Below are 19,608 nucleotides of genomic sequence, written 5' to 3'. Positions count from 1 at the left end.
GCTGTCCTTTGCGAAACACTTCGTTTTTTTCCTCCCTCAAGCACCAAAGTGATCTAAAGTCCGCAAGCAATGTCTTAGCCTCAACTTATAATCCCAGCAGTATAAAACAGTGGACTGCTCGCCACCATGACCCTCATAGCGAAACGCAGAAATCAACACATGTGACACAGCGACTTCACAGCTACGATGGCTACATGGGCCACGATACAGCGGCATATTGTGTCTGGTTGTGTCCTCCGCTAGAAAAAATTTTAAACAGCCTATAGACTGTCCATAGACGTTTGTCTATAAAGTCTATAGAGTTTCTACAGAGAAATCCTACAGACTAGTCTATAGATAATACAAATCCGACAGACAATCTATAGATTTATGGCCATACACTTTTGGTAGACTTTTGTCTGCAGAATGTCTACAGACCATGAACAGACAAAAGCAGATACCTATAGGAAGGCAACAGAGTCTACAAGAAGTCTATAGAAAGCTTATAGACAATTTTTATGAGGGCTCGTGGCGTGCCTACAGTGATGCAGGCACCCAGGTTAGAGCCTTCGCTCTTTGTCTGCTCGGAATGATGGAAACGTCGAGGCTATAAAGACGGAATTTCGAAATGTTCGTTCTGTAGAGAAGGTACGGTTTTTCGAAGACACGCGCGCGGTTTTTCAAAAACAGGCGAGTCGCACTGCATAGTTCTCTTCATTCCCTGAGGCACATTCGATGCATTTCTGCGTCCTATCTCGTCACGGTAAGTTAAGTCGCGCGCCTCACTGGAGTTCTGCACGTGCCGTTCCACGTCACGCTGCTGTCGATAGCACTAGGTTCCACAGGTTAAGAAACCGAGACCCTGCTGCGAAATACACCCTGACATGAAATGACCGTTTCGCTCCAGAGCTCAATGTGACGAGTGACTGGGTAGGCATTGCATTAGATAAGATAGCGCTATATAAATTTTGACTGCCTTCACGTCTCGGCACGTTGGGCGAGGGAGGGGGAGGGGGCATAGTGCGTAAAGAAGGCGCCGTCTCACCTCGTTCGCACCTGTCCGCGAAGGCTTGATTGTGCGAGTGGGGGAGGGGGCGGGAGTAACGGTGAATGAAGCAGGTAGCGCGTGGGTCGGGCCCGCATGTGTTCGCGCATGGTAAGAGACAAACAGATGAAGTGACGCACACGCTTCGCTCGACTGACCTGCAGACACGCCACGCGGTGCAGTCGAGAACGTTGTGCCTTGTCATCAGCACCCGTGTCAAGGTTTCTCGCTTCTTTGTGTTACGCGGGAACAGCTCATTAGGTCCTTCTTCTGGAGATTCTGACCTCGCTGAAAGTCGTTTTGAACTGTTTCGAAGTGTATATCGGAATCCGTTCTCGTAGACACCTTCCGGAAGATTTAAGCAACCTGTGCCAGTTGCTGCGGTGCAATCAGTGAAGACGTATCGCGTAATTTTTATTGATAAAATTGAAAAAAAAAAACTACTACTACTACTAGTAGTATTATTATTAATAATAATAACAGTAATAATAATCATCTCCATCATCATCCGAATAGAGGCCACTGCATCCCGAACACTCCTCCCAAAGGCCTTCAATTAATTACTTTTGTTTGGTCCCGGACGTGGCCACGTTAGGCCAGCAGATCTCCTAACCTCGACTCTCCAACTGAACTTCGGATACCGCTTGTCGCGTTTTTTCCCCCCTTGGTACCGACTTTTAGAATGAAAGAAAAAATAAAAGAAAGGTGCGCTAAATTGAGAACGCCAAAAAAAAAAAAAAATTCGCGTTACCACGAAATCCATCAAAAATAAAAAAAATCTTACAGGAAAGTAGCATCGCATGCAGCCGCGCGTCCGAAATGGTTTAAGAAGTTTAATGGGCTTATTGGCTTTTGTTAACGAAAGTGCTCGGTTCGAGGCATACTTGACCTGCTCGCTAACTTTAAAAATTTTTTTTTGGGGGGGGGGGTTGGGGGGGGGGGGGGGAGTTTTTCGTAGATCTATTTAGGCGCGACTTTGAACAGAATTGATCTTTTTGACTTGGCCGATGTCACTGAACGTGTGTATATAAGTCCTGTTGCCGGTGACATTAACGGTGTTACGCTGACATTAAATGCACCCGCAGTCAAACAAGTCGGTGACAGAACAAAGTAACGGCGCTGCCAAGCTTGACGAACGTCGTCTGAACTTTGCAGGCTTGTCAGCAGTAATGACATTGTCTGAGGAGAGCTTCGCAGCTTCAGCTGTGTAGGCCAGACGGAAGGGCAAGACGGCTGCTTCGAGGAGCAGTTTTAGCCACCTCGTTCAAATCGCAGTGACCTCTCTCGAGAGAAGAAACGTGGGCGCTTCTTACGTTGCACTCTTATTAATGCGAAAGGATTACTTGGCTGTGTCGACGATTTCGTCTCCGCAAAACTTGTCGGAAGCGATTTATAAAAAGAATGAGCGTGTGTGATAGAGGATGATGTGAGGATGGTGCACGTCATGATTAGGTCGATGTGGAGCAATTAGTCAATTAATTAGAGCCAAAACTGTCACTTAGACCTCAAAATAATATTGGACGTCTGTGTAGTGGAGGACGTTTGAAAACAGTTCTAGACGTCAGAATTGCGAGAAAAAAACGCAACCACGTGACAGAGGATGATAAAATGTCGTTGTACACCAAACTTGAATTGATCTGCAGTAATTAGTTAGAGGCCAAAAGGTCGTTTAGACGTCAAAATAGCCCTGGACGTGCATATAGTGCGAGGGCGTGAAAATAGCGGTAGCCGTCAAAAATAGAAGAAATAAAAAGAGAGGCAAACAGTCAAAAGAGAGAAAAAGAGGCAAACAGTTGAAAGTGAACCAAAGAGAGGCGACAAGTGTGAAGGAGGCATCAATGCCTTGGCATTCTCTCAATGCCGGTCGCCGCAGTGATCTCTGACGTTTTTATTCTCTTTCCTTTAATTTCCTTCCTTTCATGCCTGATAGCCACCCCAGCCAGTAAACATGTCTTCAGTCACTTACTTTAATTATCAGGACAGCGCCTCTTTTAATCCGTTCACCTAGATTTTAAGTCTTGCGCCTCATTGAGCTTCTTGATGAACGCCGTCATGGCCCTAAGCTGTGTCTTTTTTAGTTATTAGTTATTTTTACAAGTTTTAAGCTGCATCGACTTTTAACTCAACACGCGCAAATCGGACAGCTCTCTAAAAAAATTGAACCAAATTCGTACCCATATGCGGCACAGTGATGACCTGACTGCTTCAAAGGACGGACGTCGAAGAGGCGCAGAATAGGGAAAAGTTGTTACATCTGTGACAAACGTACACTACGCCGGGATGGGAGGCAGCAATAGTTTCTAACTATGGCAGCCACCTAAGCTCAGTTCTGAAGCGGCTGCAGCCGGCTTGACACACGTGACGCACAAGAGGATTATTAAAATCCCGTCCCTACTGAGTTATAGAGTCCTCGGTAATCGGCTTGACATCTACGGCGACGTGCAATCCTCTCACCTCCTCCCTGGACGCGCGTCCTTGTATGGCTGACAGGGGACACGATTCCACTGAGTGGATCACGAAAAACTGCCACATCACCACGGGAACACTTCTTTAGTGACAGTTCTATAAGCAGGAACGTCTGTAGGCCGAGAGCTGCTAACAAAACTGTGTTAGGGTTGCTACCTGCCTCGAAGCGCAGGAATTCCTTTGCACAGTTCACTAACAGGTTTAAGCATTGTGTTGTCTCATATTCATGCGCACGTTTTAGCGGGGAAGGTCTATAATACCCCTGTTACAAAAAGGGCTCCCTGGGCGCTGCCATATTGTTCCCTGGACTGCAGTGGGCACCTCGCGCTAGCACGGTGGAAGCGGCGAAACGCCTCCTCTCTGGACTGCTGGAAACCGGTTCCGCCACCGCTTCCACCGTGCTAGCGCGAGGTGCCCACTGCAGTCCAGGGAACAATATGGCAGCGACCAGGTTGGAAAGGTGTATACACACGTGCAGTCGGAGGCAAAAGTCTCTAGGACACGTGAGCCGCAAATAAAATTTACAACTATATTATTAACCGCCGCATCGAGACCGCACTTCTGGAGGTGAAAGCTAAACCCACGTTCTTTTTTCTATGGTTTTGAAATTATGGGATCGCTGATAAACATGGCTTCTATGAACCTGAATCGCTTTCAAAGCCATCTCGAGACTTCTGCCCCCAATAGTACATTCAGGATCATTATGAAATTGATCGGTTTCCCGTCGGCCGATCAAAACCAATAAATCTTTCCTGGCGTGACAGTCACTTGCTCTTCAACAAAAGCGGCACTAAAGGATACAGGAACCAATTAGATTTTCTTTCTTTTTAGGAAAGAAAATGTCGCATTGTCTGCCTTGCTTGTTAGTGCACACCTCAACCACTCCGTGAGGGAAGAGAGGAAGGAGGAAGTGGAAGAAAAAAGAGAGAAAGGGGGCGCCGTAGTGGAGGGCTCCGGAATAATTTAGACCACCTGGGGATGTTTAACGTGCACTGACTTCGCACAGCACATGGGCGCCTTTTTGCGTTTCGCTTCTTTCGAAACGCTGCCGCCGAGGTCGGGTTCGAACCCGGGTACTCCGGCTCAGAAGCCGAGCGCCCTAACCACTGAACTGAGCCACCGCGGCGGGTAACAGGGGAACCAAGGACCCAGCTAAACTCATATCGTTTGTACTGCCTTCTTCGAGAGAAAAATCATGCTAAACACTTCAATCGGAGTACGATAAGTTTAAAGTGATCGTGTTCACATTTATTGTGAGTATACTGAAGCTTGCTACGCAAATATTTTTGTCATGGCTGCCTAAAAAGAGTAGAGAAAAAGGGAGCAAAAATTTTCGCACGTGGAGCACACAAGCCTTTCAATCGTTTTTTTTTTTTTCGGGCCTTCCGTGTGCCAGAGAGATGTCGTATAGCTGCAGCGCCCATGTAGTGCGGGTCTTATCGCGTGAGCCGGTGAGCCAACACGGCAGCTGTGGCTGCTACCAGAATTTCGCGTCCGACATGTTTGGCAGCCGCGTTGTTCGCGTCACTTCTGCGCGTCGTCACGCGACCGTGACCATCGGAGCATGGGGGAGTGCGTAAGGGGAGGCCCGCCTCACTTTGGCAAGCACGTAAGTGAGAAATGTGCTTTAAGAATTAGATGGCGTTGGCATCAAATCGATTCGAGCTCATAGATGATGTGCACTTTTTTATTTATTTATTTACTCTCAGGGCCGAAGCATTACAGAGAGGAGTGGGTGATACACAACAAAAACAGAACAGGTAACGCAGCACTACAATGTAAAATCAATTACAGCATTTTTGAACAAGTCGGCGTTTGTAATGGAGGCGATGGAAGCGGGAAGGTGGGTCCATTCCTTAGCCGTCTTGGGGATAAAAGAGGCGAAGTGTAAGTTGGTGCGACTGCTGGGTACGCCAAACTGGTGGTCGCTTCGGGATCAAATGTAAGATTGTGGTACAAGCAACGTATCTCTGAGATGATGGTTTGAATGGTAGATTTTGTGGAATAGGCATAGACGGGAAATTCTTCGACGAATTGAAATATCCGGTAAGTTTAAATTTGCTTTCATTTGAGTTACACTTGCAGTTCTATGATAGTTAGAAAAAATGAAACGGACAGCCCGATTTTGAATGGCTTCGATTTTCAGAATTAGTGAGTTAAGAGGAGGGTCCCATACAGACGACGCATATTCAAGTTTTGGCCTGGCTAGTGTTTTGTAGCGTTTCTGAATTCAATCTTACGCTTATAAACGCGATAGAGAGAGAGAGAGAGGGGGGGGGGGGGGGAGTGGAGAGAGAGGAAGGCTAATAGAAGCCAATGACTACAACCTGAAGATTGTTCCGGTTCTACTGTTTTCTCGTTGTTTGTTTATTCGTTGCTACCTAGTTTCCAATATCGTTGTGAAGAAAGCTGACATTGCACATCTCAGTTATATGAGTAGGGAAAAAAATTACACCTGACTTCCACACTCTTTAAGTTCTTTTTCACGTTTTGCTTGCTCTGCCGTTAAGCCAGTTCCGTTTTCCGTGTACTGAGTGCGTAGCCAGCGGTTTCCGCGTAAACGACGAGACGTGTCTCACGAGCACACCTGCTTCCGGCGACAACGTCAGCGACGCGCTTTTTGTTTACGCGTTATGGCCGTGTAGCCGGCGTCTGGGTCCATTTATCAGTCTCTTCCGGGACAGGCGAATCAGCTCACTCGCAAAAAAAAAAAAGAAGGGAAAAGAACTTCTATCTCATTAAAAACGTTTCGAAAACGTTTCACAAAGTTTCAGCGTCCTCTGAAGCTCTGTGTAGTCCTTCAGCGCTCGCAGCCACCTGGGGAAATTTAAAGCGGCATTGTCGTTCACTTTCATTATGACTTGCCTTTTTTGTTGTTCTTTTTAACTATATGTTCCTCAGCAGGTTATACTTCTTTCCATTCAGCTCTTAGCTCGCATCTTCCACTTGTTTTTTTTTTTTGCTTTCACCAGGTGCACAGTTTAAGCTCGGAACAATAAGGATACCTTTCCCATTGTACCATAGCCTCCATAACAGGTGCCATTCCATTCATTCAAACGACCTGCCCGGTTGCGTTAGAAAATATTCGAGTGCGGCTTTGGAATGAAATAAAGGTATGGAGGTTCGTCTGAGCCACACCTGATTACGAACGTAAAAAGCGCAGCATGCTTGAAAGGCCGTTGTAGACCGTAGAGAACAAGGTCTGCAGCAGCAGCAGCAGCATGTCGTAAAATTTTTATTCTTTCCTCTTAAAAGAAGATAAAACTTCACCTCAGCTCCTATCCGGAGACACGATTAGGCATGAAATGGTTATATAAGCGGATGCCGAGCAGCTCGATCGGCATCCGCTGAGCTGCTCGTCAATGTCGTCATCGCCTGTAGCGTAGCTGTGTCCCAACTCTTCTTTTTTTTGTTTGCCTTCGACGAGCACAGCATCTGAGAGCCCCAGCTTATGGGCTCAGAGCTCAATTGGTGCCAAGCTTTTCTTGCAATCGCCGGGTAGGTGGGTCGAAAGTGGGTCGACAAGCTTTGCAGCGCTTTCCTTTCGTGTGAAAGATGGCCGGACGATTGCCGGCTGCAGATCGTGTTTGGACGGGACTCTTACAGAGATTTGGCTTTAAGCCTGATTTTCCGCGCCCATATAAGGACCTCATTATGAAAGAGCGACCTCTTAGGAGCGCCGCACAATGGCCCAGTAGTTCCCGGTGTTCCGACGTCGGCCCTGGCATTGTTCTCAATGAAACCGTCAGATTGACATCTTCCCCTCATTTCCACAATCGACATTCTTTCTCTCTCACTCACTCACTCTTTTTTTAAAGGGAGAATTGTGCTCCACATGACTGCTCGATGCTTCGCCCGCAAGGCAGCGATTCTCTCTACCTTGGCTAGTTTCTTTTGTACCTCGGGTTTGATCAGGAACGCTCGTCTCTGATTGGGTTGTGTAGCTAGATGGAATCTATTCAGCGCTAAATCTTTGTTTTTTTCTTTCTAATTTGGCTCCAGTTTTCGCTAAATAACGAAACTCTGGTAGAAGGTCTGCTTCATCACTTTGGGCTGTGCTTTTGTATTCCTGCCATTCTTTGCCACGGCAACCATCCACAGGGACATCGATAGCGCGCCATTCGTGACTCCATTCACGAAAGGACGGCCGCACTGACCTAATCCTCTATATTTCGGTTCCTTCTTTCCCTCATCATTTTTTTTTGCGCGTTTCTTTTTTTTTTTTCTAATTTCTGCATCGTGCTTCTTTTTGTTATTCGTTTTCTGTTCTTTCTGCTTTGTCACCTGTCACCTCCCCCCTCTCCCTTTTTCGGCCTTGAGAAGTTGGCGTGAGTCACTGTACACCAGGACAACAACATCTGAGGTAGCAACGACAACAATGAGCAGGGATTGTTATGTCACCACAAGAGTGCAGACCTCTCTGGACTTGCGTGAACTCCGGGGATCCCGTCGTCGCCCCGGCCGTCCCATATTTACGGCTCTCCCACGAAAAAGCACTGTGGTGCGCGGTCTCGTAAGAGCGTTCCGACTGCGAACTCCCAATTCGGCGCCACCCCTCGGCACAGCAGGGCTCGCCACGGAGCGGCGGCAAAGCGGCGGGCGGCCTGCGGCAAAAAGCGCGTTTGGACGACGACATATTCGAGTCCTGGCGCCGACCCGCACCCAGTTGGCTTTTCGCCTCTCTCGACAGCTGTGCGGTGGAGCTGGGTCGACAGACCGCAGCTGCACACGCCCCCTCTCCTTCCCTTGCCCCAACTAACCCGTCCTCAGGGAAGAAGTGTTGGGCGCCAGCACACGCCACGGCACTCAGCTGTCGTCGCCGCCACGTTTAGTTCACTGCCATTAACCTGGAGAAATTCCTACGATCGGAACACATGCTGCGACGGGTTTCTTGACTCGGCGTCCGCTCTGACTCTTTCGTCTGCAGGTACGAGGAATATTAAAGGGACCACTGAGTTTGCACCTAAGAACTAAGTCTATTGTTACTTTGATCCTTCGGCATCATAGTAAAAAAACATAATTAAAGGAATCTTACAATGGCTGCAGGAACACTATCTGGAAGAAGAAAGGATGCTTCTCACTTATACCTATCAAGTAACCGTGTACAGCAGGGCGACCAAGCATTCCGTTTTACACCGTTTCCGTTTGTACGTTTTCCACACGTCTCAGTCGATGCCGTAGGCTCGATGATACCGACGCTAACGTTCTTACCGCGCACTCGTCAAATGAGGCCAGCGACTAAATTTTTCGAAAGGCCAAGAAATTTTAAGCAGGACTGATAAAAACGAAACATCAGTCAGCCGCGCGAGTCGCGATCTCTTGTGGTCGTTTCCGAAAGCTTGAATTCAAACGGCACAAGATGGGAGTAGGAAGCTTCGCTTGGAAGCCACGGGTGCCGCTACAATCTGTGAACTTTTGCGGCAACATCGAATACTGCGTCGTTCGTCAAAGTATAGGGACTGTGAGAAAGTGGCATGAATAAATGTCCCTGTTTTTTTGTCGGAGCTTCAGATGTTATAAAAATTCAGCTGTCCGATCATTTAACACATGGCGGTTTGGAGATTGTGGCGTCACCTGTGGAGGAGAAGCAAAACTGGCCTGGACTGCTGAAAACTCGCAGAGCGTCGCTGATCGTAGAGTTGGTGATGAAAATTTTATTTTTAGAGAAGGTAACTGGTAACAAGCCCTGACCTTTAGCAGCAGGTAGCATCACGACATCCTATGACCTTTAACAGCAGGTAGCATCACGACATCCTATACGACACACTTCGCCGCGGATCGATGCGAAGGCGGCTTACCAACCGCTGAGAGCAATCGGATCTCTAGTGCTTGGATTCCGTCGTCTCATTGCGTCGCGTGTTGACCTTCCGATCAGGAGAAGCTTGTTTTCTTGCCAGCCTTTTTCCAGGAATCAGAGCTCAGCCGACCACGCAGTACCGCGCGGCGCTTTCGCCGGCGACGCAGGCAAGCGTTGTTGTCTCGCCCTGCGCAGAGATGGCAGCACCAGTCAGTTCCCGACTCGAGGCGGGCTTTTTGCGATGCAAGTTTCGCGCACGCCGCGCTCGCGTAGTGGCCCTCGGGGCAGGCGATTGGACGATTCAAGAGGTGATGCAACATGACGTCACGAGAACCTAATTGCGTACCTAGGCCGACTTTTATTTTCAGCGTCTGTTGAAGTCAGGGCAGGGTTGAGATGAGCCCAGTGTTACGAGCGTTTCGAGCCAGTTTCTTTTCCTGCATTCCCCTCGTTCAGCACGTGGCGTCGCGCCTACGCTGCCTACGCTGAGCCGAGGGCGCGCTCCTAACCGCCTCCGAATCGTGCATTTTTAGCACGCGCACCGTATGGCGTCACGCATGGTCTCGGAGTACGTCTGGAAGCAGTCTGCATTTCGAGGCTTCCTTTTCGAGGGACAGTCTTTGGCTCTCACGGAGTTTGCTAGCGAAAAGTGGGAACGTTTTTCTGGCGCCCCGAAAGGAATTACATGTACCAAATTGCGTAATCGTTAGTTAGGCGCTTACGCGCCACCATTCCATTCCATTCAATTCCACCTGTGCTATCCTCGTACCAGCTCGGAAACATTACGCTGAGAGCTAGTTTAACCTGTGGAAATAAGCAGAATATGGGTAGACACAGAAAGCCAGCACAAACTGGAACTGTCTCATCGGCTCCTGCAGATGCACCATGCGTCTTATGCCGTATTCATCAGTTACCTATTGTCAGTCCTGCATCTTTCGTTACCTGCTCGGCGAACTTCCCTCCTCCGTTCTATTTCTTCCCTGCTCCTTACCTTGAATGCAGAGGCAACGCTCCGAGCACGGTCGTAACAGGACTTTTATTGAAGGAGTCATTTGTGCCCTTGCTCCTGCAGGGAGAGAGAGAGAGGAGGGGGGGGGGGACGCACGCACGGAAAATCGTAAATCTGGAATGTATGAACGAACGTGGAATAAAAACTGCGTCAGGACAACAGCTAATCGACTGAGCAAGTTGGCACAAATGAAGAAAGCCTACAGTCACCGTAACCAAGGAAAGCATATGGGAATGTTTTATCTTTGCTTATTTATTTATTTGTGGAGTTTATCAGTGGGGAAATAATAGTGTATTTGGCATGCGGTTGTTTTTTCTTCTACTTTCGTTCCTTCCTTCATACCCTCCCCCTTCTCCTCTTCCATTTTGTATCACTCATACTGAGATCGATATCAAGATCACCAGGTGGTCGAAATTACTCCGGAGCCATCCACTACGGCACCGCTTTCTCTCTTTCTTCTTTCACTCCCACCTTCCTCCTCGCGTTCACAGTGCGGTCGAGGTGTCCATCAAGAAGTGAGACAGTTACTGCGCCATTTTCTTTCTTTATAAACCTATCTTCATTTCATTTTCGAATTTTCAGCCGATGGTCATTTCGATTCATGAAGCGAACAAGGGAGTGCTCCATCGAATAATGCATTGTACGTGGGGTTTGCCGTCCCGAAGCTGCACGAGAGCAATGAAAAGCGCCGTGGTGAAGGGCTCAAGATTAATTTCGATCGCCTATTGATCTTCAACGTGCACTGACACCGCGCAGCACAAGGACATTTTTGCACTTTGCCCTGGCCGGTGTCCGATTCTGTGAGCTCGGGCTTAGCCGTCGAATACAACAGCCATTGAGAATAATTTCATTTCATAGCGCAAGAGTTCGTATCTGGGCCGGCTTGGGGGACGTAAGCGATTCGCGCATACGCCGGTAAATGGGGTCGACCAATTTTCATGACGGCGTGGTTAATCCGATCAAGCCATGGTTAACCCCCTTTCATTTGCCAAGCCATCTGATGTTTCGCTAGCAGGTACAAGTGTACGACATGAGAATTGGTCGTCATTGGCTGGGTTTTTTTTTTTTTTTTACGGGAATTTTCGGTTTCTTCCTTGAGCTGTATTCGACTATACGCAAACTCAACAGAACTAAGAGGAAGAGAAAGCATGCTTAGAAGAGCGTCGTCAGACAAAAAAAAATCTAAAGAAAAATCAAGAACACTCAGAACTTTGACACATGCATGACAGGCCGAGGACAACGCGTACTTTGCGTTATTGGCAGGCGGTTCTTGTTATTCCTGTCTTCAATTTTTGCTATCGGCACTTCGGCTTTTACAGTGCCCTCGTCGTTCATTTGGCATGTTAATGATGATGATGATGATTATGTCCTCAGGCTTTATGGTATATACTGCAATATTCGTTTTGTCCTACTTCGTGTTTCTTCGGCGTCTCATTTCCCGCGTCCATCTTGCCTCATTTGCATACGCGGATTATGCCCTTTTCATGTGGCAGTTGCTAGCCTGTCTCTTTTTCTCTGTGTTTCGCAATATCTACGACCTTGAAACAGTGACAGAAGCTGAGTGCCCAGTTTTTAAAATTCAGACAGGCAAGGAGTGGAAGAATAATGTATCCGCCTAAACCATCGCAGCTAAGTAGCGGGTGTGTATTGGCGGCATAGCCGGACCTGATGATAACAGGGCTACGGGACAAGCAACTTGAAAAAAAAAAAAGCAGGGAATACAAGGGACTAAGAATCGAAGCACAGAGGGTCGGGGAACAGGCCAGCAGCTTTGGTGCCTATGGTAATCGGCTCACTCTACGGGTGCCATCCCTGAAGACGCGGAGAAGAACTTGAAGCCAATAAACGAAACTACAGTCTGTGAACTACAGAAAGCGACGCTGCTGGCACTTGAACATATCATTCTCAGATACTTGTATATACTGTATATTAAAGAGCCTGATAGCTTACGATCACCAAGTCCCACATCGATATATCTAATTATCGTGTTCATAGCGGAAATTACACAATAATACGCCTTTCCGCCGTTGCGGCTGCTCTGAGTCGAGCCCGGACTGAAAGTGTCCCACACGCAAAAAGAACACACAACACCAACGAAGCGGCTTAAGCATTTCAGTATCAGGTATCAGAAGGAGCAGCGATGACGTGCTCGAGCAGACGCTGGGAACCAGAGCGGTTCGCGGGCTCTCCCGCGGGAAGGCGACGGCGCCCGAGCGCCCATTGCTGCGGCTGCGACCGAAATGTGCGAAAAGCGTGACGTCACCAGGAGGTGCACGCAACACCCCGCGCTTTTTCTCACAGATGGCGAGCACTTGTGCAGACACGGCCACTCCCTCTTATATTAGCTAAGCCCAAAGCGATTTATGTTAGGCTCGCTTTTTTTGTTGTTGTTGCTCTGGCTTATCTTCTTCAGCGTTCGCTTAATCCTTCCGCGCGCTTGAATGGGGGCTCGCTCAGTTATTTACACGCCACTTCAGCTTGATTGCTCGACCTTGTGCCTCAACCTGCTATGGGATCAATGCACGGGTTTGTCATGTAGCCCCGTACGACGCGTACTGATGCCTGCCTAGTCAGGCTACCATCGTTTCAAACTGGGCTAGTTAGTTACTTGCACTGTCTTGCATCTTTGCGCTATTCAAGAAACGTCGACAGGACCAAGAGTAGAACAATGCATCAATGTCCTGCGCATCATTGTTCTGCACATCAGTGTCTCGTACGCTTCTTCAAGAGCGCGGAGATGCAAGATACATTAAATAACACTAGAACATGACTGCATATCTGAGACCCGTATCATTCCACTCTAATTTTGTGAAATATTATTATAAAATGTTGCCGGGTAATGATGTTGCCGGGTTTTCTCCCTCCTCGCTGCAAAATCGAACCTATGAAATGGTTTCCTCGCTCACGCCGACTTGTTCCGACCAAGGAGGTTATAATAGCATTAGTTTCGACAGCCATAGGAAATTAGTGGGATGTACAGAACATTCAAAATTCCCGCGGTTTTACTGCGTGTTCAGCGCCACGGAGCACGTAGTGGCAGCCGTAGGAACTCAAAGCGTTTGTGCATAAGCTTCTTAGCACTGGAATACTAATTCCTTACAGGTATATGATTTTATTCTTAACACATAAAACACAGTGGGGGGTCTTACGAAGCGAAATGAATACGCTGGAGCGTGACTTTACGTCTTTTTCGAATCTCCTATAAAAGCATATCGGGCGAAAGCAGCCGGTAACTAAACAACGTAGGTTGTTGTCCGGGTGGTGTAAGAAACCCCATGGAAGCAATACAGTTCACGTCAGGGACGTGCTGTCGCTTCGTGGATGGAACAATGGCAGGGCGTACGACCGCTCACGAGGCGTTCCGCGTGCATGTTATTGTGGTCGCAGCTGTGCGCCTCTTCGCAGCATCTGCTACTTTCATTCTCGGCGCCGGTACCGCGTACGTGCTGCTTCTACACAGCTGAACGCCGATGGATTGGCATTAGTCTCAGCTGCCGCAATGCAGCAAATCTGCACGGTGTACCAGGTGACTTGGACCAAGGTTAAAAAAAATTGAGATTGTGTGGGTATCGACTTGAAGGAGATTTCATTCGCCGGAGGAAGAACGTTTTTATAAATAATGCCCTTCGTATCTCCTGCAATACAGACTGAGCAAATTCCAGTTTTCTGTGTGTGTGTGCGTGTGTGTGCGCGTGTGTGTGTGTGTGCGTGTGTGTGCGTGCGTGCGTGCGTGCGCGCGTGCGTGCGTGCATGAGTTCACAAGAGGATGTCGAATCCTCGAAACATAGCAAAATTGCATTTTGTGATTGTTTCTTTTTTTTAACTTTTTCAAACAAAGGCGAACTGTAAAATTTCAGAGTTACCGAATGTTATTTTTGTGAATACAACAGGCAGTAAAGACGAAATGCAGGAAGCTGGCTTTCAGCCACTTTCACTGCGTGCGCATTAGAGGTTGAAATGACTCTGGGTAACAGGAAAAACTTAAAAATCAAAAAACTTCAAAATTTGCTTAACGACACAGAAAAAAGACAGAGTACGTTAAGGTGAATGACTCAGTTTTTCAAAGCGGAAATTTTAAATGTAGGAATGTCAAAAGCACTGCAGTATGCAACGTATCCTGACAGGAGCGGCATTTGGAACACTAGCACCTGGTATCGCCCTTCAGACACTGATTGCTGCCATTGTGCGCCCAGCTAGGGTCAGCCGCAGTCTCATTGCGCTTTTTAAATGTTCACCACACAACCTAGATTACGACCATGTTTTTTACAGCAACGTACACTGCGATGTAGCGAGAACACTGGTAAAAATGCGGGGGGGGGGGGGGGGGGGGGGCATTGCAATCACCGTATCTGGGGAATCTTTTTTCTTTTTTTTTTTTTGCTTAGCTTATTCTGCGAGCAAATGTCCCGGCTTGACTGCAGGCTTGATGAACAGTTAAACACGCCAACTACTAACAGGCCGATAAAACCGAGAGCAGTGCCCTTTTTAGTGGAAGCCATCTGAACCCGTTACATTGCACAAGCAGCTTGGTCGCTCGACCCGTGCGCGCCATAAAATTTCCACGGTGCAGGGATGGTACTACCTTTTCGCTGCTTCTCTCTTTCGTTCACCACTACGCGGCAGGGTTGTGCTGTTCAATGCCCTTCGTAAGTTCCTGCCGAAGATTGGAAATCAGAGTACAGGATTGCGAATGGCTTGGTTCTCAAACAGTCAATTCGTTTCCCCATGTTACTCAGGTGCTGATGCGTTGGTTTTTCACCGTACGGAGGAAGAAAGGAGGGGGCGGAATGGTCCTTTACGAGTATTCACATTTATAGCTTTCGACATGACTCATGCACGGCCGTCGAACGGCAGTGCTTTAATACGGCTCTTTATGTCAAGAGATTAGCGGTTCCATCGTCTTTGGGGGACCAGAGCTAGGCAGCGAAGTCATCTTAACGATTCTGTGAAGATCACCACTGCAGTCGTAGCTTTTGGTTACTTTGTAATTTTTTAATTGCAGCATTCGTGAGATCGATAATTAGTCGTCTATCAGGATACTCTCACCATCATCTTTGTGTACATGTCTTCGCCAATGCAGGAATTTTGCAGGAAGCACTGCTTACGAAGTCATGGCCATTAAATTAGGTCACATTGAGCCTTTATAAACGGCCTCGTGGTTCTACCCTATGCCTGGATAGCATCCTCTCCACCTAGCACGAAAAATTGCGAGGACACTTTGGCAACTGAAGTGTTGAGAGGCGAAAGCCGAGGACACTATGCCGTGAGGACTTCCAGTGAATGTAACGTCACACCATTCCCGTGGCTATCGATACCCAAATTATACATCTTTCGGAAATCTTAAGTGTTAATTACGCTTAATTACACATTTTTCCATGGAATTTGACACAAATCCGACGTTTTCCCGACCATTCTGTGACAATTTTCACTATGCCGTGACGACTTCCGGTGGATGTGACGTCACATTGTTTCCGTGGCTATATCGACGTCCGCGCTATTTCTACGCAAGTTCGACATTTTTGACCATAGTTAATTAACTAATTAATCTACAGTCATCAAACTTGGCTTCTAGGTTCATTTTTTCCTCCTCTATATGACAGAGCCATTGGTTTTCCTCTATCTTTTGTAGTTCCCGAGTTAGACGCGTGTGACACGCTTTGTAAACGGACGACAGTATGAGCCATTAATGGCTTTTGCCTTAAAATTGGACAGTCTTCAGTTATATGGCGTAGTAAGACTCCGTTTAGCCCACACAAAACTTCCCGATATAGCTGTCACTGCAAAACATCTCCCTTCTCGGGGCGATGGAAGCTCAGATGCGCGTTCTCAGCGGTAGTGAGTACGTGCGCCTCCGTGAGTGACGCATCGTGTTTTTAGGGAGAGGAGGAGGGTGGAGAGGGTGCAGTCCCGACGTGTATGCCAACCGAGGAACGCAGCGGAGCAACACTCACACACACGTCGGTATATAAACCCCGGCTGGTGCAGAATTTGGCGCTCCTCCTATCAGCGGCCATCGTGCCACTCTTATTTCGGTCCAAGGTCGGGGCCCGAGCCGCGGTTTATTTAGACCAACAATCGCGCACCGGCGCAGTGCCGGCGCGCAGCGCACTGGCCGGCGACAGGTCGTGGCGCCGCTCGAAATGACCCTCCTCGCCGTCATCGCCCACGTTCTTCGAGGCGCGACGGTGTGCCCTACGGGACGGCTCTCACGTCTTCCCCCGGCCAACACGCGAGTAACGGGCAGCTCTGGAAACGGCAAGGCACTCAGCCGCGCATGGAGCAGATTACGTGACCCACTTCGAGAAAGGAAGGAAAGGAGAGCTCTTTAGAAAGGCAGGGCACTTCGCCGTCTATTAGCCAGCTCCTAAACGTCGCGTGGAGCACTTCTTTTTTGTTGTTGTCGTTACAAAGGTTACACTTTTTTGAAAAGTGTAACCTTTGTTCTACCTTATATTCCTCTTGTCATGTCTTACCAACTGTAATATGATCTAATGTCTTCGCTTGGCGACGACTCTCACGGTTGCGTCTACTAATTGCTAATGTGTAAATCATGTATTGGTTTAATGCTGTATTCAGTATACTCCCGATGTACCACTCAATTACTGTTTTTTTTTTTGTATCGCCACTCTGTTGTACAGAAAATGAAATTGTCTCTAATGACATGTGATTCTGACAGGAAATAGCCACCTTTTGTTTTCCCTTTGACTCATCCTAGGACGACTGCTTGACCGAACTTTGTAATGCTAGTTTTGTTTTATGTACATTGTGCAAGGGGGCCGGGGCCCTTGTCAGGCGCTCCGTCGCCTTTAGCCTCGGCCCCCTCTTGGACAGTGTCTGAGGAAACAATAAAGAAAGAACGAAAGAAAGAAAGAAAGAAAGAAAGAAAGAAAGAAAGAAAGAAAGAAAGAAAGAAAGAAAGGAAAGAAAGAAAGAAAGAAAGAAAGAAAGAAAGAAAGAAAGAAAGAAAGAAAGAAAGAAAGAAAGAAAGAAAGTAAGTAAGTTGCCTCCTTTACGTGAGCCGGCTAGGCAGGCAGCAATGACTGAAATTTTACCCCTTTTGTGCCGAGGTAATTAAAATAGCTATAAAAATTCTGAGCTTCTATATTTCTTCGTTAGTGTACCCTAAATACTGCAGTAAATTAGAAAGAATAAAAAAACATTGGCTGATTATTCAGAAAAATATTAAGCATAAAATACTCTCATAAGCAATCAACTGCCAATTTAGGCTGAATTTCGATGGAGGCAAAATTCTAGAGGCCTGAGTACTGTACGATGTCAGTGCAGGTTAAAGAACGCCAGGTGGTCGAAATTTCCGGAGCCCTTCACTATGGCGCCTCTCATAGCCTGAGTCGCTTTGGGGCGTACCCAAGGTGGTAGAAAATATCCGGAGCCCTCCATTGCGGCGTCCCTCATAGCCTGAGTCGCTTTGGGACGTTAAACCCACAAAACCCAATTTAGGTTGGTTTATGGGGTTTAACAGGAATCGATGCACAGGAACGGGGTTATTCAAAAAAATTTCAAAATACAAGCAAACAAAACGCTGCCCTCAACTCGATTTTGGCGGGGCTTCCCACTCCTATTTCGCTCTCCCAATGACGGCACCTGGCGCAACCAATCAAAACAGCCAGCCAGAGCACGTCGCGGAAGTTCGTACTCCATGGTTGCCTGCTCTCTGTAACTCGTTCTTGCTGAGTCTGGCAGCGTCGTTTCCACGCAAGAGCCCCTGGTGGTGTATTTTTATTTTACTTGCTTTGCAGGGCTTTTATCTAAGACAAACAAGTTGTTTTTGTTGATCTAATATAAAACTCAGACAGGTAACAAAATGTGTCGCTATTTATTCACACAATTTGCAGTATATTTACTGTCTGTCCAATCATCAAGCTCACGCCAGGTGATGTCATATCCGCTGCTAAAACCCGCCACTGTGTGGGGACACCATCCGAGCCATGAATTTGTTTTTGGGAGGACATTAGAATATTAAAAAATGGAATATACGCGGTATTACCGACGCTAATAGCACGATTATAACTCACTGTATGCGATCAACTGGCAAAACAGTCAACTAAGATTGTGTTTCTGGGCCCCTTTAAGGTGCTTTGGACGCATTTTTGTACGTTAGGAACAGCGTATCCTCAGGCTGTGCGCTGCCTAGCACAGAGTTCTTTGTTTCAGGTGAGTTTAACTTCCTTTACCTTGTCAATGGGGTGATTGTTTGCGCCAATTAGCGAATGCAGCAAATAATGTACCACAAGCGACCTTGTTAGCATATCGTTCGCAATTTTCTTGCAGGTTTTTCTATCAGCCCTAATGTCAATTTTTTGTTTTGAATTTATTTCATCATGTGCATCTTCGAATTACAAAATGGTTCCACGGTCCTTAGGGCGCTTATTTAAAAAAAAAAAAAACCAAGGGCAGAATCGCGGGCAAAAATATATTTGTTTTGAATCAAAATGAAAAGTAGCACCTGGAAGGGCTGAGATAGAACGAAATAGGTGGAGACGATAAGTGAAAAAAACTTCTACTTGGTAAGTGACAGCATCAGTAATTACTATAATTTGCCACCATTTCACATGCGGAGAATGTCCGGAAATCTTCAATCTAAGAGGTATTCCTATAGTAAAAGGATACCCGATAACGCTAAAAATCATTTTTCATTTACAGTAGCCATTAAGCACTGTTCAAAAGAAGGACGACTTTGAAACGCGCATTGTTTGATGAGTACCTGGCGTGAATGCACCGCGCTTGGTGGCGCCAAGTTTTCTTAGCCACAGTGCACACTTGTGTTGCGGGTAGCCGTCTTCCCCATCTGCGAACGGACTTCCACGTGACGACCTAAAATTTTTGAAATTCAAAGTTTAACATAACTTGACGGGGTTAGAACTTTAGAATATTATTATTAGTTCTTTTGTGGGTAGATAAAGAAACTTAACGCTCCCCTCCCAAGAGCTTCACTCAGAAATATTCCACAATGCCTTATATGTTCCTAACCCCGTATACCTTTTCGAACTGGCATTTTCTTGTTTATTCCTGTTCAGTATTCGCTGCAGTTCCGAAAACTGGAACGCAAACAGCGAAGTTGAAACTTCTGACACGTTTTCAGCACCTCGGGATGCTGGAAAAGCTTTTCTACCAGAACATTCCAAAACCACTACCTGTGGCTCCCAGCGCGGCAGGTAGACCGTGGGTATCCGTTTTTGGTAACACGTGTCGCTACCTACCGACAACTGTCCCAGTCACTTATTCGCCACAGAGCGTGATGAAAAAACGGATATCTTTTCTTAGATCTCTTGGAATAGGAAAATGCTGCAAGAG

The 19,608-nt window shown here is 47.2% G+C and overlaps 2 protein-coding genes across 2 annotated transcripts in view; one reads left to right on the top strand and one right to left on the bottom strand.

Moving 5' to 3' along the window:
- The window catches only part of Rrp6 (exosome component Rrp6), a 105,580-nt gene extending 96,151 nt beyond the window's left edge, over nt 1-9,429 (bottom strand). Inside the window, exon 1 of the mRNA XM_089574079.1 lies at nt 9,289-9,429. The gene's annotated coding sequence lies outside the window, so the exon portion shown is untranslated. The remainder of the gene's footprint in view (nt 1-9,288) is intronic.
- LOC149364066 (solute carrier family 2, facilitated glucose transporter member 1-like) overlaps nt 1-19,608 on the top strand; it is an 80,593-nt gene that overhangs the window by 2,920 nt on the left and 58,065 nt on the right. The window lies entirely within an intron of this gene.

Source organism: Amblyomma mixtum, chromosome 2 (genome assembly GCF_055824585.1).
Source record: "Amblyomma mixtum isolate Tamu chromosome 2, ASM5582458v1, whole genome shotgun sequence".
In the NCBI taxonomy this organism is placed as follows: Eukaryota; Metazoa; Arthropoda; class Arachnida; order Ixodida; family Ixodidae; genus Amblyomma; species Amblyomma mixtum.
The sequence above is the reverse complement of the archived record's forward strand: the minus strand, read 5'-3'. Positions and strand labels throughout refer to the sequence as shown.